Below are 17,177 nucleotides of genomic sequence, written 5' to 3' on the forward strand. Positions count from 1 at the left end.
ACTCCATGGGGTCGCTAAGAGTCGGACTCGACTGAGCGACTTCACTTTCACTTTTCACTTTCATGCATTGGAGAAGGAAATGGCAACCCACTCCAGTGTTCTTGCCTGGAGAGTCCCGGGGATGGGGGAGCCTGATGGGCTGCTGTCTATGGGGTCGCACAGAGTCGGACATGACTGAAGCGACTTAGCAGCAGTAGCAGCAGGCTAGTGGTTAAGACACGCCAGTGCCATCCATCTACTTCCAAGGCAGGTCCCCAACTTACTAAGCCATCCAAGATGCTACTTCACTGCACTGCATCCAGGCTCCCTCCCAAGGCCCTCCAGAGGTACCAAGCGGGGGCATCTCTTCAAGGTGAGGCCCTGGATCCCTTGCACCAAAGCTTTTATACCCAAGGGATTTGGCAGATGCTTATTTATAGCAAGGGTTGAAACATCTTTTCTTACTTATGCCCTTGTCAGATAAATAATCATACCACTAAAGGCTCAGGGAATTTCTGATTTTACAGAAATACAGACCTCGACACAAAAATGCTGCACCCATCTAAAAACTATACCATTGTTTACTATCCATGTAAAACCTTCTCTGAAAAGCAAGGAGAAAGCAGAAGACCTAAGTCAAAGATGCTCAGCTGTTTCAGCCTGCTCTGGCTCCCCCGCCCTGAGCCCTGGCTCACCATCACACTAACCCCTCTCTGGGAGCCAGCCTCTGAGCATGTGCGTTTGTCAGGCACGTGTGTTTTGCACACCTGCCTCAGTGTGAAGCCAGGCCACTTCTGGCCCCGAGGAGAAGTTCCCTTTCCTTGTAGCAAGATAATGTTTTAAAAAGCTGACTTTTAAACCTCTTCCTGAATTTTTTAATGGATTAAATTCATCATGTCACCAGCTGCTGTGCAGCTAATAGAGCCATAAAACACTGTATTAAAGGATTACCCATGCAAAATTTCCTCTTGTGCTAATGTGAATTTTAATACTTTTAACATTTAGTTGAGATGGGAATGTCCAAGAACAGCTTGTTCAATAGGTTGTTGTATAAAATTAAGTTCCTCGTCTCATCAGAAATGCCAGGACTCCATTAAGTTAAAATTTTACAGAGAGGCTAAGATGATTCACTGTGCAGCATTTGTAAGAAAGGAGGCAACAGCTGCGTCGACGTTATTGCTCTTTGAAAAAAGAAAAAAGAAAGAAAAAAAGAAGAAGAAAGCAAACCAGTCACGGATCCCATACATACACAGAGACTGGGCTGAACAGAGGGAAATGCTCACTTCGGGTTTGTGGCAGATCAATTTACACAGCCCCAGGATCAGTCACTAGGGGCTCCTCAGCTTCTGTTCCTCTTGAATGTCCTTTGTCAGAGGGTCAGAAAGTCTGAAAATATACAAAGGGGTGATTATCAAAATTACATAGGTATCGTAGTTTGAGTAACAAAAATGTGATTATGTGTATCTTGAAGAACCTCCAAAAGAGGAAACAGCAGCCCCCTCCAGTATTCCTGCCTGCGAAATCCCATGGACACAGGGGCCTGGTGGGCTGGAGTCCATGGGGCTGCAGAGAGTTAGACGTGACTGAAGTGACAGAGCACACACACATGATGATAAAAGAGAGCAGAGAGTAGATGTAGCTGATAGAGGGTGAAAGAAACACAAGAAAGAACGGGCGGATGCTGGGAGCTGCACAGTCCAACTTCTTCTTTTCTAGGGGGCAGTTCTGAGTCCCTAAGAGTCCCCACCTTCCTCAGGCCGCGGGGTTGATAGAAGCAGAATGGAGAATAAACCCCAAGTCTCCTTTCTTGCCTAGAAAATTCCATGGGCAGAGGAGTCCAGCAGACCAGAATCCAGGGGAACACAAAGAGTCAGACACGACTGAACCACTACACACAGACACACACTCCTACAGCCAGACACAGAGACGCACGTCTCCCTTGAAAGAGCAAATGTGAGTCACACAGTCATGTCTGACTCTTTGCAGCCTCTTTGTAGCCGTGAAGGCTCCTCTGTCTTGCTCGGAATTCTCCAAGCAAGAATACTGGAGTTGGTAGCCATTCCCTTGCTCCAGGGGATCTTCCTGACCCAAGGATTGAACCTGGGTCTCCTGCATTGCCGGCAGCATCTCAAAATATGAACATGTTTGGTTTGTCAATATGGGATGGCTTACATGTTAAACAACAGCAAAGAATCAGTAAGTCAACAGTGATAAGATCATCTTTCCTCCTGTGAAAGCTTTAGAAGGTAACAAAGCTTTATGGATCACACACCATTTCCACGATATTTCTAAGTCAGACCCCCTTCTGAATATTTCATTTGAAAGTTTCTCTTCCTGATTATGCCTCCTTACCCTCCTTTCATGAATGACTTCAAAGCCCAATTGTAGCTGTTACCTAAGCATCTCAAACAGGTCAGCATTTCAGTCTTTGCTTTGGGTGAAAACATTGCACACTTTTTCTTTAATGTTATTCAATAAACTGGTCTAGGTGGAACCATCTGCAGAGCTCCAAATTCTCATCACAATTAAAGTGGACATTAGAATGTGGACTGTGCCCGATTTGAAAATACAACCCAAGGATGATCAGTTTTAATGGAAATTCTCCAAAGCCAGTATGCTTTACCCCAGCTGAATTCTGTCCATGGCCCCATATTCTGTACTCTGTATGTATTACTGTTCTGAGAGCCTGTCATTTCTTATCAGAATGAGAAAGGCTAAAGAGATAATATTTCAATAACATACTGGCCTGATCATAAAATAACTCAATGGAAATGTGTAGCTGCCTCAGGCAGCTCGGCAGGGTACTCAGCAGTTAGATGATTTCTATTCTGGGCTTTTTTTTTTTTTTTATGGTTACATTTTCTGTTATATCAGACATCCCCTCAAGTCTTAGTTATGCTTTTATTCAAAAGGGAGAACCACAGTATAAAGACCTACAAAACTTATTATGATATATTACTAGAAAGAAATAAAAGTAGCTGCCATGGTAGCATATTGATAAGGACAGGCCTGCCACATTCACAGACCTTTTTTCATCTCACCCACCAGGGCTCAGGCCAGAGTTTCTCGGTTGCTAGGCAACGGGGGGTCACAGTTTTCAGGTCTTAAATGCACAACCTAGTCAAAAAGCAGATGACGTGATCTTCAGAGGAAAGCAGCTGTCTGGCAGGAGTAAGAATTTTAATAGGTACAGGGCTTTTCAGATTCATTTTCATCATGCTAAAGGCTGAAATGGAGAAACTTTAACTTGTGAAAAGATTGTGGGAGCAGGTTTTTGAGTCCTAGTGCTGAGAATCATTTGCTGAAACGATATAAAGAGAATATAGTTAAGCTTCTCTTTGAGAAACACATGGACACATGATGGGATTTTAGCTGTCAGTGGAATAATTGATCAAACTCTCCCTCCAAACACAGGGACACACTCCAAGAGGGGTATGTGATCCAAAACACGGGGTGATCTTGAGAGATGAATATGGAGGCTGATTTGGGGGGTGAGGGTTTTCTGTTTCTGGTTTTCTTGTTTTTAACATTTTTTTACAAACAGAACCACACCCTACTTTACTTGATAACAATACCTCAGGCAGCATGACAGCCCCTAAAGGTCAACCGCAAGAAAGCTCATTCCCAAACCCTTTCCCTCCCGCCAAGTCAACACTTGCTTTAAACTTTAATAAAGGGCATCAGAGAAAACGAATCTCTCAAGCGGGAAGAAATGCTTGGCTGTACAGAATTGCATTTGACTGTATATCCCACCGGTATGATTTTCCACCCCCCTCCCACCAGTATGCTTTAACTTTACTCATGTTACCCTAATAACATTTCAGTAATGGCAGCTTTTTAAAGAAGAAATTCCGTAGGTTTAAGTGTCAAAAATAAGTAAGAGAATTTTGAATTTCCCGTTTCAAAATCTGTTTGAATATCTTAATTGAAGACTGAGGCAAAGAGCAGATATTTTTATTTTACTTTATGTCAATACCCACTCTGTTAGTATCATGATATCTTATGGAATAGAAATGACAGCTAATTCCTAAAGTTTCATTTTGCTCAATGTGATGTTTTAGGGGAGAGAAGGATAAAAACGTGTATATCTGTGTGTCTGTCTGTGTGTCTGTCTGTGTGTGTCTGTGTGGGCATGTGTATGTGTGTGTGTGTGTTGGGAGAAAAGCAACTAATTGCGAATTATAGGTGGATAATGTGGAATCCAGAATTTCAAAAGACAGATGTAAGAGTTTGCAGGTTTCTGTCACTCTGGGCCATATCTGAGTTCCCGTAGATCCCGCCTGATTTCAACCCGGCCGCTAGGTAGACATCCCGGCTCATATAAATAGCAATGAGATAGCCAGAAGGCAGGTCACACGCCTGGAGACGGAGGCTGTCAGATAACTCTAATGATTTCTCTGGTCCTTCAGGGTGAAAAATTTACTTCATACTTTTTTTGTCTCATATTTGCCATTTTCCTTTCCCTGAAGATAACTGTCATTTTTAGAAATGTCTGCTGCCTTTTCCAAGTTGTCAGCATCGAAAGAACATGAAATGAAGTGGGTGGGGAAGAGACAGACCACCCGACCGAGCCGGGGTGCAGGCATTAGCCCCGTGCTCGGCTATTGCTAAGTGCGCCCCTCAGAGCTGTTTTCCTCCAGGTTCTTGCTGATCTACAGAGCCTGCTTTTTGTTAAACCTTTGTCACCATTTCCAGAAACACATGGGTCAGGGGGCGGGAATGGGAAGAAAGAGCCTCCCGCAGAGCAGCCTCCTACGATCAGAAAGGCCACCTCCGCTGGCGTCTTCTGAGCCAGTGTGGAGGGGGGACAGGAATCTGTCCATAACAGTAGGTGCCCAACAGGAAGAGTTCAGCAACTTGCCGTGTAACTGGATGGTGTAATTCTATGCCTGTCAAATCTAACAAAAAATACTCAAATGCTGTTTTGTATGTTTTTCTTCTATTGCAATTTTAAAAATATATTTTATAAAAATATGAATCCTCAATGGATTGGGGGAGGGGGGGGACTGAGCAGTACTGTCCCTAGCTGATGTCATCATACCCAGCTAGCCATCGTCCTGGCAAATTGGTCCCAAATTCAACCTCTGTGCTGAGCTCTTTACAGCGGGTGAGGCAAGGAGCCCATCGAGGGGCCTAGCAGGACCCTCTTGCCCAAAATTTCTTTACTTTTTCCACAAGGTTTGCTGTTGATTATTCTGAGCTAAGTCTTCCTTCTCTAAGTATCTAAGAGGCCAGTCAACGCAGACACGGATACCTGAAAGGATTCACTGTCAGACCTACTCCTTCCGAGAGCAGAGGGCAGATTCTGAGCACTGCTGCAAGACGAAAACGTTTTTCAAAATTGAGTTGCGAGTGAGGTTTAGCAGAGAATCCAGGAAGCTTGGTTCTGAAAGGGGTCTTGATGGGACTGCACCTCTGCACTGCTTTGACCTCTGTGTCCCAGCCGCTTTCTGGGTGGGACGTTCTCTGTCGTCCCCTCCGTCCCCCTGAGAGTGGTCAGGAGTGAGACGGATCTTCGTTGAAACCTTCTTGCTGGGACTGCCCTGGTGGCCCACTGACTAAGAATCTCTGCTTCCAGTATAGGTCCATCCCTGGTCAGGGAACTAAGATCCCACAAGCCAGGCAATACGGCAAAAAGAAAAAAAACAACCTTTCTTATTCCGACCCAGCTGGCAAGAATTCCCTTCGGGGGACAGCTGGGTATACCCCTGACTGGAATATTAGCTCTCAGACCCGGTCCCCACCTTCCTCTGCTTTGCTCCATCCAGCGAAGGATGGCTTCCAGTCCCCTCCTTTCTCCTCGGGTTTGCTCAGCGGGAGACATTGGCAGATGACTGACCTGAGCTTCGAGACTCAACTCCCATCCGGTCTCCTCTCTCAGCTCAGCTCTTGTTGAAACCACGGTCAATACCTTCCCCGGAGGGCTCAGTTCAGTTCAGTCATTCAGTCGTGTCCGACTCTTTGCAACCCCATAAACCGCAGCATGCCAGGCCTCCCTGTCCATCACCAACTCCCAGATCTTGCTCAAACTCATGTCCAACGAGTCGGTGATGCCATCCAACCATCTCATCTTCTTTCGTCCCCTTCTCCTCCTGCCTTCAATCTTTCCCAACATCAGGGTCTTTTCAAATGAGTCAGCTCATCACCACCCAATCAACACAGCCTGGAGAAGCAAACACGGTCAGCTTGCCCAGCCCCACCCCTGGCACCAGAGAAAGAGGCAGGTTGCAGCCTGAGCAGGGAGCTCGGGACATTTCTGAAGAGTTGAAGGGACCACTGGAAAACATCCTACACGTGGGCGGGCCTGCAGCGTCCGGGGCGGGGACAGTGGGCACCACGGAGACCGAGGGGCCACTGGAGAGTGTGGAGTCCACCCTGAGGACGGAGCCCTGGGCAGGGGCCAAAACACCCCTGCTGTGGTTCTAAAAGCACCCAAAAAACCCAGCTCATAGAGTCTGATAACATCAACTTTCCCTGACTCCGTTCAGCCCAGTTTTCCTGCCCGTCTGTACCCTCAACTCTTTCATTACCGGTGTAACCCACCCCCTGTGTTAAATTCCCTCTATTTGAATTGCCCAAAGGGATTGTTATTCTCTTGATCTGATATCAGGGCTTGATACGCTTATGGGGCAGAGACCTGGTCCGTATGGGCAACCATGTACCATCTAGCAGAGCTTGAGCGGAAAGATCTCTGATGACTAGAGCATGCGGGGTACACACATCTTGGTGGCCACAAGCTGCTTACTGGACCAGGAGCTCCCTGGGCATAAGGACCTTGTCTTGTTCATCCCTGACTCCCCAGGATCTACTGCTGGGCTAACACGTGTTTGGTACACGAAGAAAATCACTTCAGTATTTTTAAATGAAGGGTAAGGGAATTTTTATTTAAATCTTTTTAAATGCAGGAAGAATTAACATGTTCATTTTATGCTGTGCAAAAGGAAGATTAGAGGCTTTCGTGTAATGTTTGTAAGCCACAGGAATCCCTGGTCACACTGTTTTATTGACCAATAATTGGCCCATCCTGTTAGAGATGCAATGAGCCTAAAGGAACTTAATTTTCCAATTAAAAATTTAAAAGTCAATTTGATTTGCCTTCAAAAAAAAGCACAAAATTGTTTTGGTAGAATTCCTTTCTGAAACCCAAATTTAGCTAGTCAAATTCTAACCAGGCAAAGCACACTAACTCCAGGGAGGTGAATTATCACATCATAAAACCCCTGTTTTTTAGTGGGACTCCGGCTGTTTGAGGTGTTAAATACCTATGTCGCCTTCAAAGAAAACTAGTTTTGACATTTACTTCTTAGAAGAAAGGCAAAAGGTAGCACAGGCAGGGCTGGCAGAATGGGGAAGCGTGGAGACTGTCCTAGTTACCCGCTTCCCTTTCTAACCCCGCCCTGACCCTCTCTGCTCAGCCCTCCCCCCGCCCTGCTCACCTCCCCCAACAGAGCAGGCACTTTGTTTTCACTCAGCTACGGATGACTGATGGTGGCTTAGAAATCCATCCCTCTCTAGTCCAGAACAGCTATATTCTCACAGTCACCAATGACATCAGTGCTTCTCAAATTGTAGCCAACGTTGGGATCGCCCAGAAGAATTACAAGCACACATTTCTAGGTACCACTTGAGATTCTCATTAGGTAGTTCTGGATGAGGCCCTGCCATCTTTAACAAGTTCCCAAGTGATGCTGAAGCTTCCGTGTAAGGACCACCCTCTGAGAACCACTGCATTAGTCATAGGTACCCACTTGGCTGCCTGAGGCCGCTTCAGATCCTTCTGAATATGAGGTCTGCCTGATACTACATTTCCCAAGCAGGGTTGAGCATAGGAATTTGACAAACAGATAACCAAACATTTTTTTTTAATATAATTTCTCCTGAATTTACACCCTGATTCTAGTTGATTAGGGTTATGGTGGCAGTTAGAAATCCATGTATTTTTTAAAGCTCTCAGTTGTTCCTGAGTTTCATACTTTGGGGAGCCCCTATCTTGGGCAATCAGTGTTACAGGGGAAAAGAATTCTCTTAGTTCAATCCCAGTCCCACCTCTTATAACCAAGGGAAATTTACTGGGTAAATTACTGAAACGCTATCAGCCTTAGCGTGTGAATCCGTAAAATGAACTCTTCAGCAGTCTCAACGCCGCCTTTCGTTGTCAGTCTCCTGCCTTGCCTTGCCTGGGGAGGAGCCCCAGTCTCGGGATTCTGGAAGGGAGGAAGAAGAAAAAATAACACACGTGGCAATGACACATTTGTAATCTGGAGCCTTCAACCAAAACTCCAGGAGCGGGAGAGGAGGAAACACACCTTTTAAACTTCTTTAGTTCCAAAAACACACTGCCAGCAAAAGAATTGCCTCCCTGCAAAGCAGCGGCTGTCTGGGTCACCAGCAAGCCTCATCCTTACGCATCCTTTAACTGGAGTACCGGTTATGTTTGTTGATCGCCTTTAACCACAGGCTCATACAATTTTGTACATATGTGCTTTCAAAAACCTTAAACAAAATGCTCAATTTGTAAAAGAGAACTGTAAGGTAAGTGATTTATAATACAATGATGTAACTTTATATATAAACATTTGGGAATGACTAGGGCAGAGGCCGTAACCAAGCGGTCAGGTACACTAAGAATTGATGCTTTTGAACTGTGGTGTTGGAGAAGACTCTTGAGAGTCCCTTGGACTGCAAGGAGATCCAACCAGTCCATTCTGAAGGAGATCAGCCCTGGGATTTCTTTGGAGGGAATGATGCTGAAGCTGAAACTCCAGTACTTTGGTCACCTCATGCGAAGAGTTGACTCATTGGAAAAGACTCTGATGCTGGGAGGGATTGGGGACAAGAGGAGAAGGGGACGACAGAGGATGAGATGGCTGGATGGCATCACGGACTCGATGGACATGAGTCTGGTAAACTCCGGGAGTTGGTGATGGACAGGGAGGCCTGGCGTGCTGCGATTCATGGGGTCGCAGAGAGTTGGACACGACTGAGCGACTGAACTGAACTTACTCATGTAATCGTCCCCCCAACTCCCAGCTATTTAATTGAGGAAATATCAATCATCAAAAAATGTCCAAAAACTGGACTTGAATTCATCCTTTTAAACTCAAACAGATTAACAGACTTGCCATAAGAAAATGACACGTGACTTAGCAGTTCATTTGTTCAGTGAAGAGTTTCCAGAGTGCTCAGTACAGGAGCTCTGTAGATGAATAAGACCAGCCCACAAAGCGCCCGTGGTTATTCCAGAAAAGCCCTCAACTGAAAAAATTGTAGGGCTTCCCTGTGGCTCAGTGGTAAAGAATCCTCCTGCCAATGCAGGAGACCCAAGTTCAATTCCTGGCCCAGGGAGACCCCACATCCTGAAGAGCAACTAAGCCCGTGAGCCTCGACTACTGAGCCTACTGCCCTAGAGCCCGCGCTCTGCAACGAGAGAGGCCACCGCAGTGAGAAGCCCGAGCATCACAGCTGGAGAAAAGCCTGAGAAGCAACAAAGACCCACAGAGCCAAAAATAAATTATTTGTTAAAAAATAAAAATTGCAGGTTCCTGAGTAGAAGCCTGTAGAGGATTCCATGCCTAAGGACTGTGCTCATGACATGTCCTATATAATAGCCATGAATTATATACATGATGCTGTGTGTGTTTCAAAAACTCACTGGCAGCTTTCTGAAGGAATGACTGAACGACTCAGGCCCAGATGGAGAGACCAGTTAAAAGAGTGCTTTCTGAGCTTCCGGAGGCATAAGAATCACCTAGAAAGCTTGATCGAGACCACTTTCCTGAGCGGCACTCCAGGTTCAGGAGGTCTAAGGGAAGGCCCTGAGAATGTGCTTTTCTACACAGTTCCCCAATGCTGGTGATTCTGCTGGTCCCTGAATCACACTTTACAGGACAAGGACTTCTTCCTGGGGGGTTGGAGAGGGTGGGCTGGATATTTTGAGGAGGTTTGTAATATGATAACGATGGGTGTGAGAACTGGAATATTTCCTGCCATATCAGTAGACAAAGGATATCACAATCATCAGCAATTGCAGGCACCACTGAAGCTGAGCTGGTGAGCCCCGAGGGACCTCAGGACATGAAAACACAGGATGCTGGCCCCAGCTAGCTTAGGCGCACATCAAAGGAATGATTTCAGGGAGCCCAGACTCCAGCACCTTGCCATACAGAGACGCCTCCTCCTGGGCTTGAAGTCCTAAAAATGCCCGCCCCATAAAACATAACTCTCAACTTTAGGTTGTGAGTATTTTTTAAGTCAAATAGGTGAGAGGATGATGGGAGCCTGGAAGGCAGGGTGGCCTGATGGAAAACTGCATCGCTCGTCACACAAGCAATCAGTCGAGCAGACACCGCGGCCCTAGATTCCAGGGTTAGGGGCAGCGAGTGCAACACGGGAACGTGGACGGGAGCCCCTCAGGCCTGCGTGCCAGTCTCAGCCCTGCCACCTACTGACTGGGCGAGGATAAGCGGGTTACCCAACCCCTCAGACAATTTCTTCATCTGTATGTAAGTGAGCAAACCAAAGCCAGACCCCCAGAGTCTTTGTAAGATGAAAGGAGATGGTGCGCATGAAGCAAGTAGGTACGATGGTCAGCACAGAGTAGGGCCATAAATAGCAGCTTGAGGAAGTGACAGAGCCTGTGTTCTCTACCTGCACCCGGCCTAAAGGTGAAGGCCGACACAAGCTGCACACAAGGATGTTTATAATAAAGGCTATATTTATGGTTAAAAAAAGGAGGTTCAGGGACTTCCCAGGTGGTCCAGTGGCTAAGACTCCATGCTCCCAATGCAGGCGGCTCAGGTTCCATCCCTGGTCATCAGGGAACTAGATTCCCACATGCTGTAATTAAAGAGTTTGCAAGATGCAACTAAAGATCCTTCTCAGATAGATTAATATTTAAAAATAAAGTTCAGCGGGAGAACAGATTATTAATAATAACAGATTATTAATAATATTAATAATTATTATTATTAACTAATAGTAACTAGGATACTTTTAGGATTAAATATTATCATGCATCTGAAGTCCCCAACACATACATAGTATGTAATTTGTTGTTGTTTGGTTACTCAGTTGTATTCAACTCTTTGCAACCCGGCAGACTCACCCACCAGGCTCCTCCATCCATGGGATTCTCCAGGCAAGAAATACTGGAGTGGGTTGACATTTCCTTCTCCAGGAAATGATCTCCAGGGGATCTTCCCAACCCAGGGGTCAATCCTGCGTCTCCTGCTTTGACAGGGGGATTCTTTACCACTGTGCCCCCTAGGAATCCCATATTATGTAACGGGCACTCAGGAAATGTTCATGTCTTCCTCCCTCCCCTCAATTCCAACTGAGAAGTTTTCTGGGAAAGCCTCATGAAGTTGATGTGGTTTGAGCAAAGTTTAAATTCTCCCAACCTGGGTGTTGCTTTTGTGTTTTCCCTAGCATTTTAAAGAGATAAACACCCTGTCAGATGGCCAAGGCACCCAGATAACATTTCCAGATGCTTCCAGACCCAGATCAGTCCATCCGTACAGACCACAAAGCGCTGGTTTTCTCCTGCTAATAATCCATCTTCCCACCAAATGGCTCCCGTCTCCATGGGATGAAAGGTGAGGGAAAACCCGCTCAAGTGTAACACTTAGGGTCAAACCCTTAAAAACACTTTTTAGAATTCCATCAGCGAGATCATGAAAGCAGCTTTGGTCAAATGCACTGTGCAGGGAAAGTCCTTTTTGAACTTTTTATCTCATCGTGATGCTTTTGATCTGCCAGGCACACGATATCATTAAAAGCATATTATTTAGCTTAACCTTCGAACACTCACCCCTCTTCCTGGTAGCCTGGGGCTTGGGGCTGTGGACGGCAGCTCCGTGGACTGCCTTTATGTCACAGCATCATGTCACCAAGTCCTGCAGGCCAGTGCTGCGGAGGTCTGCTGGGGCGGGGCGGCTTCTGGCTCAGACATTTCGAGAGCTCTGCAAGGTCAGCTGGGTAGGCATCTGCCAATGAAATGACTCCTAATTACTCAGGAATGCTCAGCCGGGACTGGCTGACACACCAGGCAATCCATCTTCGTGGAAAGACCAGACACCTGGTTTTCAGATCAGATGACTTGCCTGAGTCCAGTGAAATTAATTGTTTTATTTCTCAGTCCTCACACAGTCTTTGGAGAAAACGTGTAACCTAAATCTGAGACCAGCCGTTGATTTGTGGCTTAGTTTTCCTTACCAGACAGAAGGGGACGAGGGCCTTAACAGAGCAAGGGAGCTATTGATAACGTGAATGCAATGTGTCTATGCAATCACTCCCAGGATTATAATTATATTTGATGGAGCTTCTTGTTCATGATTCCTTAGGTACCCTCAGGGGGTGGGTAGAAAATAGAGGACAAAACCTGCTCCACTCCGATCAAGAAACATTTTAATGGATAACCAACAAGGACTTACGGTGGAGCACAGGTGTCTCTGCTCAATGTTATGAGGCAGCCTGCATGGGAGGGGAGTTTGGGGAAGAATGGATCCAGGTGTGTATGGCTGAGTCCCTGCACTGTTCACCTGAAACTCTCACAGCATCGTTTGTTAATTGGCTATGATGTGTGCGTGCTAAGTCGCTTTAGTCGTGTCCAACTCTGACCCCCATGGACTGTAGCCCGCCAGGCTCCTCTGTCCCTGGGATTCTCCAGGCAAGAATGCTGGAGTGGGTTGCCATGCCCCCCTCCAGGGGATCTTCCCAACCCAAGAATACTGGAGTGGGTAGCCTATCCCTTCTCCAGGGAATCTTCCTGACCCAAGGATAAAACCCAGTCTCCCACATTGCAGGTGGATTCCTTACCAGCTGAGCTAACAGGGAAGCCAAAAAAAAAAAAAATACTCATTAAAAAAAGAGAGAGAGAGAGAGAGAGACACCCAAGGTCAGTCCTCTTCCCTGAGCCCAGGTGCAGTCCTGGAGGGAACCCAGCACTCTGCCAAGCTTTCTATAAGAGAGAAGGCTCCTCATAGCTTTTTCATCTCGATGATTTCCTTTCTTTTCCCTTCATTCTCAACCTTCACTTTCCCTCCCTCCCAACTTCCCTCTGCATCCCAGTGTGAAATGCCCATCTTTGAGGAATAGTGATCTATCTGGTCTTTTTTGCAAGAACCACTGGCAGCATTTCCAACTCCTGGGTTTTCATAAACTGATGGGTGAACTGCTGATGTGCCTAAGAAGCAGTGTGGAGGAAGATGCAAGATTCCTAGGCTACCTCCAGGTCACTCCCTCTAAAAAATTGTGTTTGTTCAGTCGCTCAGTAGTGTCCAACTCTTTTGACCCCATGGACTGCAGCACACCAGGCTTCCCTGTCCACCATCTTCCAGAGTTTGCTTAAACTCATGTCCATTGAGTCAATGATGCCATCCAATGATCTCATCCTCTGTGTCCCTCTTCTCCTCCTGCCTTCAATCTTTCCCACCATCAGGGTCTTTTCCAATGAGTCAGCTCTTCCCATCAGGTAGCCAGAGTACTGGAGCTCCAGCTTCAGCATCAGTCCTTCCAATGAATTTTCATGGTTGATTTCCTTTAGGATGGACCGGTTTATGTGATAGTCAAGGAATAAGGGCTCTAAGTTCAATGCCCAGACCCAGTAGCAACATTGCTCACAGCAACAGAAATCTCTGAAAAAAACTTCACAGTAAATTAAGTACAATTAGCAGAACAAATATCAGCACTAGCACAGCCCAGTAAAGAATCACTCAGCCTTCATTCTCAGCACCCATTAAGACCCGAACCATTTCTCAAATCAGTGATCTTTTTAAGTGATCATTATCACAAATGCCTTCCTAAATTAGGGAATCCTCATTAAAGGGTGCCATAATGATATTAAACTTCAGCCTGTGCCAAGAAGTGGAGGCAATAAAGCTTCCCAAGAAGTGACAGCTCATATTTTTGATCCAAACCATAAAAATAGCTAAGTACTTTCTAATGCTTTGATAAGCTAGACTTTTTTACATGTTCCTTTAAGAAGCATTTAGTAGGATGACAGCTGGAAGGGACCTCTGAAAGTGTATAGTAGGATTAGAGCTGGAAGGGACCTCTGAAAGCGTATAGTTCTACTCTCTTATTTAACAAATAAGGAGACTGAGGCCAACTATGTCAAACAATTTGCAAAATGTCTTACAGCTAGTTAGTCACAAAACTCACTTAACATATGTAAATGTATTCGGAAATAAATCTCATTGAGACAGAAGGGTAAAAGCACGTGCAGCTCTGCTTTCGCCCCCTCAAGAATGTCCCAGAGAGAATCGCTCAGTCCATGGAAATGACCAGGACTAGGACAGAGATCAACATTCAGAAAACTAAGATGACTCCGGGAGCTGGCGATGGACAGGGAGGCCGACGTGCTGCGGTTCATGGGGTTGCAGAGTCAGACACGACTGAGCGACTGAACTGATGACAGAGAAACCAGAAGATGGCTTCTCTGATCCACAATGACTTTGGACAACGGCTTCCACTAGCTGATTGAGGGGTAAGACCTGCTTCCAAAGATTGCACCAAAAATTGTGGGCGCCCCTCACTAGCAATGTTTAATCATCCTGCTTTGTTCAAAAAAAGATGGCAGGAAGGACTTACTATAATATAATAATGAATTATGCCCTTGATGTGACATTTCACTAATGCCATTATGTTAGAAATGGAGATAGATTAACAAGATATTGTCTCTGACTGAAGAAGATGAAGCGACCTCAGAACAAAGAATATCAAAGTCTCAAAACCAGAAATGAATCTTATTTTCTATTTTACATTCCTATGCAAAAGAGACTCATTATTCACAATTAATATTTTTCAGCAGTCAGGCTAATGAACTTTATCCTTTACCTAACAGTGTCTTTTTGCTTCATTTTCTACTTAAATAGAATGTAAATGTATGCAGTAACTTCTGGGATTATAACCTATTTAAAAGCCTCCATAACCTCAAAGATCCTAAGGGGTAGGTAGGACAGGTTAAATAAAAGTGTTAACTGCTTTTAACCAAAGGCCTCTGAAAAGCTAGAGCCAAATATTACATTATACATATAAATATAAAGCATATAGTTTTATACATATATGCTATATATAGCATATGGCCAAAGTATTGGAGCTTCAGCTTCTGCATCAGTCCTTCCAGTGAATATTCAGGACTGAATTCCTTTAGGATTGATTGGTTGGATCTCCTTGCAGTCCAAGGGACTCTCAAGAGTCTTCTCCAACACCACAGTTCAAAAGCATCAATTCTTTGGCGCTCAGCTTTCTTTGTGGTCCAACTCTCATATCCATACATGACCACGGGGAAAACCATAGCTTTGACTAGACGGACCTTTATCAGCAAAGTAATGTCTCTGCTTTTTAATATGCTGTCTAGGTTGGTCATAGCTTTTCTTCCAAGGAGCAAGCGTCTTTTAATTTCATGGCTACAGTCACCATCTGCAGTGATTTTGCAGCCTAAAAAAATAAAGTCTTTCACTGTTTGCATTGTTTCCCATTTGCCATGAAGTGATGGGACCAGATGCCATGATCTTTGTTTTTTGAATATTGAGCTTTCAGCCAACTTTTTGACTCTCCTCTTTCACTTTCATCAAGAGGCTCTTTAGTTCTTCTTCACTGCATACTTGAGTCCTTGGTAGTATCTGAATTTAACTAAATATCATTTCTTGGTATGACTCAAACTGCAAATGTTCATGGATACACATGCCATGAGAAGCACAGCAGAGTGATTACTCATTTTAATTTTAGAAAATATTTTTGAATGTCAAACAAGATAATAGTTACTGCTAAGTACTCTTGACACGAAGAAAAAAATAAGTCTGAGGAGGAAAGAATTGGTCATTAAGGAAATGCTGCTGCTGCTGCTAAGTCGCTTCAGTCATGTCCGACTCTGTGCGATCCCAGAGACGGCAGCCCACCAGGCTCCCCGGTCCCTGGGATTCTCCAGGCAAGAACACTGGAGCGGGTTTCCAGTTCCTTCTCCAATGCATGAAGTGAAAAGTGAAAGTGAAGTCGCTCAGTCGTGTCCGACTCCTAGCGACCCCATGGACTGCAGCCCACCAGGCTCCTCCACCCATGTTGCTGCTGCTAAGTCACGTCAGTCGTGTCCGACTCTGTGCGACCCCATAGACAGCAGCCCAACAGTCTCCCCTGTCCCTGGGATTCTCCAGGCAAGAACACTGGAGTGGGTTGCCATTTCCTTCTCCAATGCATGAAAATGAAAAGTGAAAGTGAAGTCGCTGAGTCGTGTCCGACCCCTAGCGACCCCATGGACTGCAGCCTACCAGGCTCCTCCATCCATGGGATTTTCCAGGCAAGAGTGCTGGAGTGGGGTGCCATTGCCTTCTCCTCCGTCCATGTTGGTACGCTTTAAATTCAGTTAGAAGGGGATTTGCGGTGTCTACCATGCCAATCCATCCTCAACCACCAGGTGGCGCACTTCTGCCTTCTTTTCACCATCCAAGGGCAGGAAAAAAGAAACCACCTCTGGAAGATGTTGGGTTTAGTTTTTTATGCTAAATACTCACCAAACCAATTTAACATCATAAATGTGTATGAATCTACAAGTGCTTTCTCAGCGTTAAGACTGTCATTACTATCAGTGCAAGGTACTTTGCTTTGCTTTTTTATTAAGCTTTGAGCCAACGAAATACGAACGCATCAACAAACAGAAATACCAACAAAAATAAGTCCATTGGTTAATCTTTACGTGGAAACAGAAGCAACTGGAGAAATTGTTTAACCTTTCAGGATACTCAAACAAGGATGACTGGTATTTAATAGTCAACACTTGTGTTTCAGAGGTAGAGAATCCACCTGTGATGCAGGAGCTGCAGGAGATGTGAGCTCAATCCCTGAGTTGAGAAGATCCCCTGGAGAAGGAAACAGCAACCCACTCCACTATTCTTGCCTGGGAAATCCCATGGACAGAGGAGCCTGGCAGGCTACAGTCCATGGGGTCGCAAAGAGTCGGACATGACTGAGCGACTGCACACGTACACATCTTATGATACATTTATGATAACTACTCAGAAAGGTGAATATACGCTAGAATAAGAGAAATATATACAATCAAGTTAGCATTCTGAACACTGTAAAGATTTCAGCAAGTTTTTTCCAACATTTATGAAATGACTTAATTGCCAAAATCATCAAAGCCACTCCAATTCTTCAAATATTTTTACAGAACTGCATTCAGATTCAGAGACAGAGACTGT

The 17,177-nt window shown here is 45.2% G+C and overlaps 1 long non-coding RNA gene across 5 annotated transcripts in view; it reads right to left on the bottom strand.

Annotated features, from left to right (window-relative positions):
* Positions 1-955: 955 nt before the first annotated feature.
* The window catches only part of LOC133236729 (uncharacterized), a 29,390-nt gene continuing 13,168 nt past the window's right edge, over positions 956-17,177 (bottom strand). For 4 of the 5 annotated variants that reach the window (XR_009733005.1, XR_009733002.1, XR_009733001.1 and 1 more), the window contains exon 3: positions 956-1,365. This is a non-coding gene — a long non-coding RNA (uncharacterized LOC133236729). The remainder of the gene's footprint in view (positions 1,366-17,177) is intronic. The other variant, XR_009733003.1, reaches the window with a different exon arrangement.

The sequence above is a fragment of the Bos javanicus genome, chromosome 23 (genome assembly GCF_032452875.1).
Source record: "Bos javanicus breed banteng chromosome 23, ARS-OSU_banteng_1.0, whole genome shotgun sequence".
NCBI classification, from domain to species: domain Eukaryota; kingdom Metazoa; phylum Chordata; class Mammalia; order Artiodactyla; family Bovidae; genus Bos; species Bos javanicus.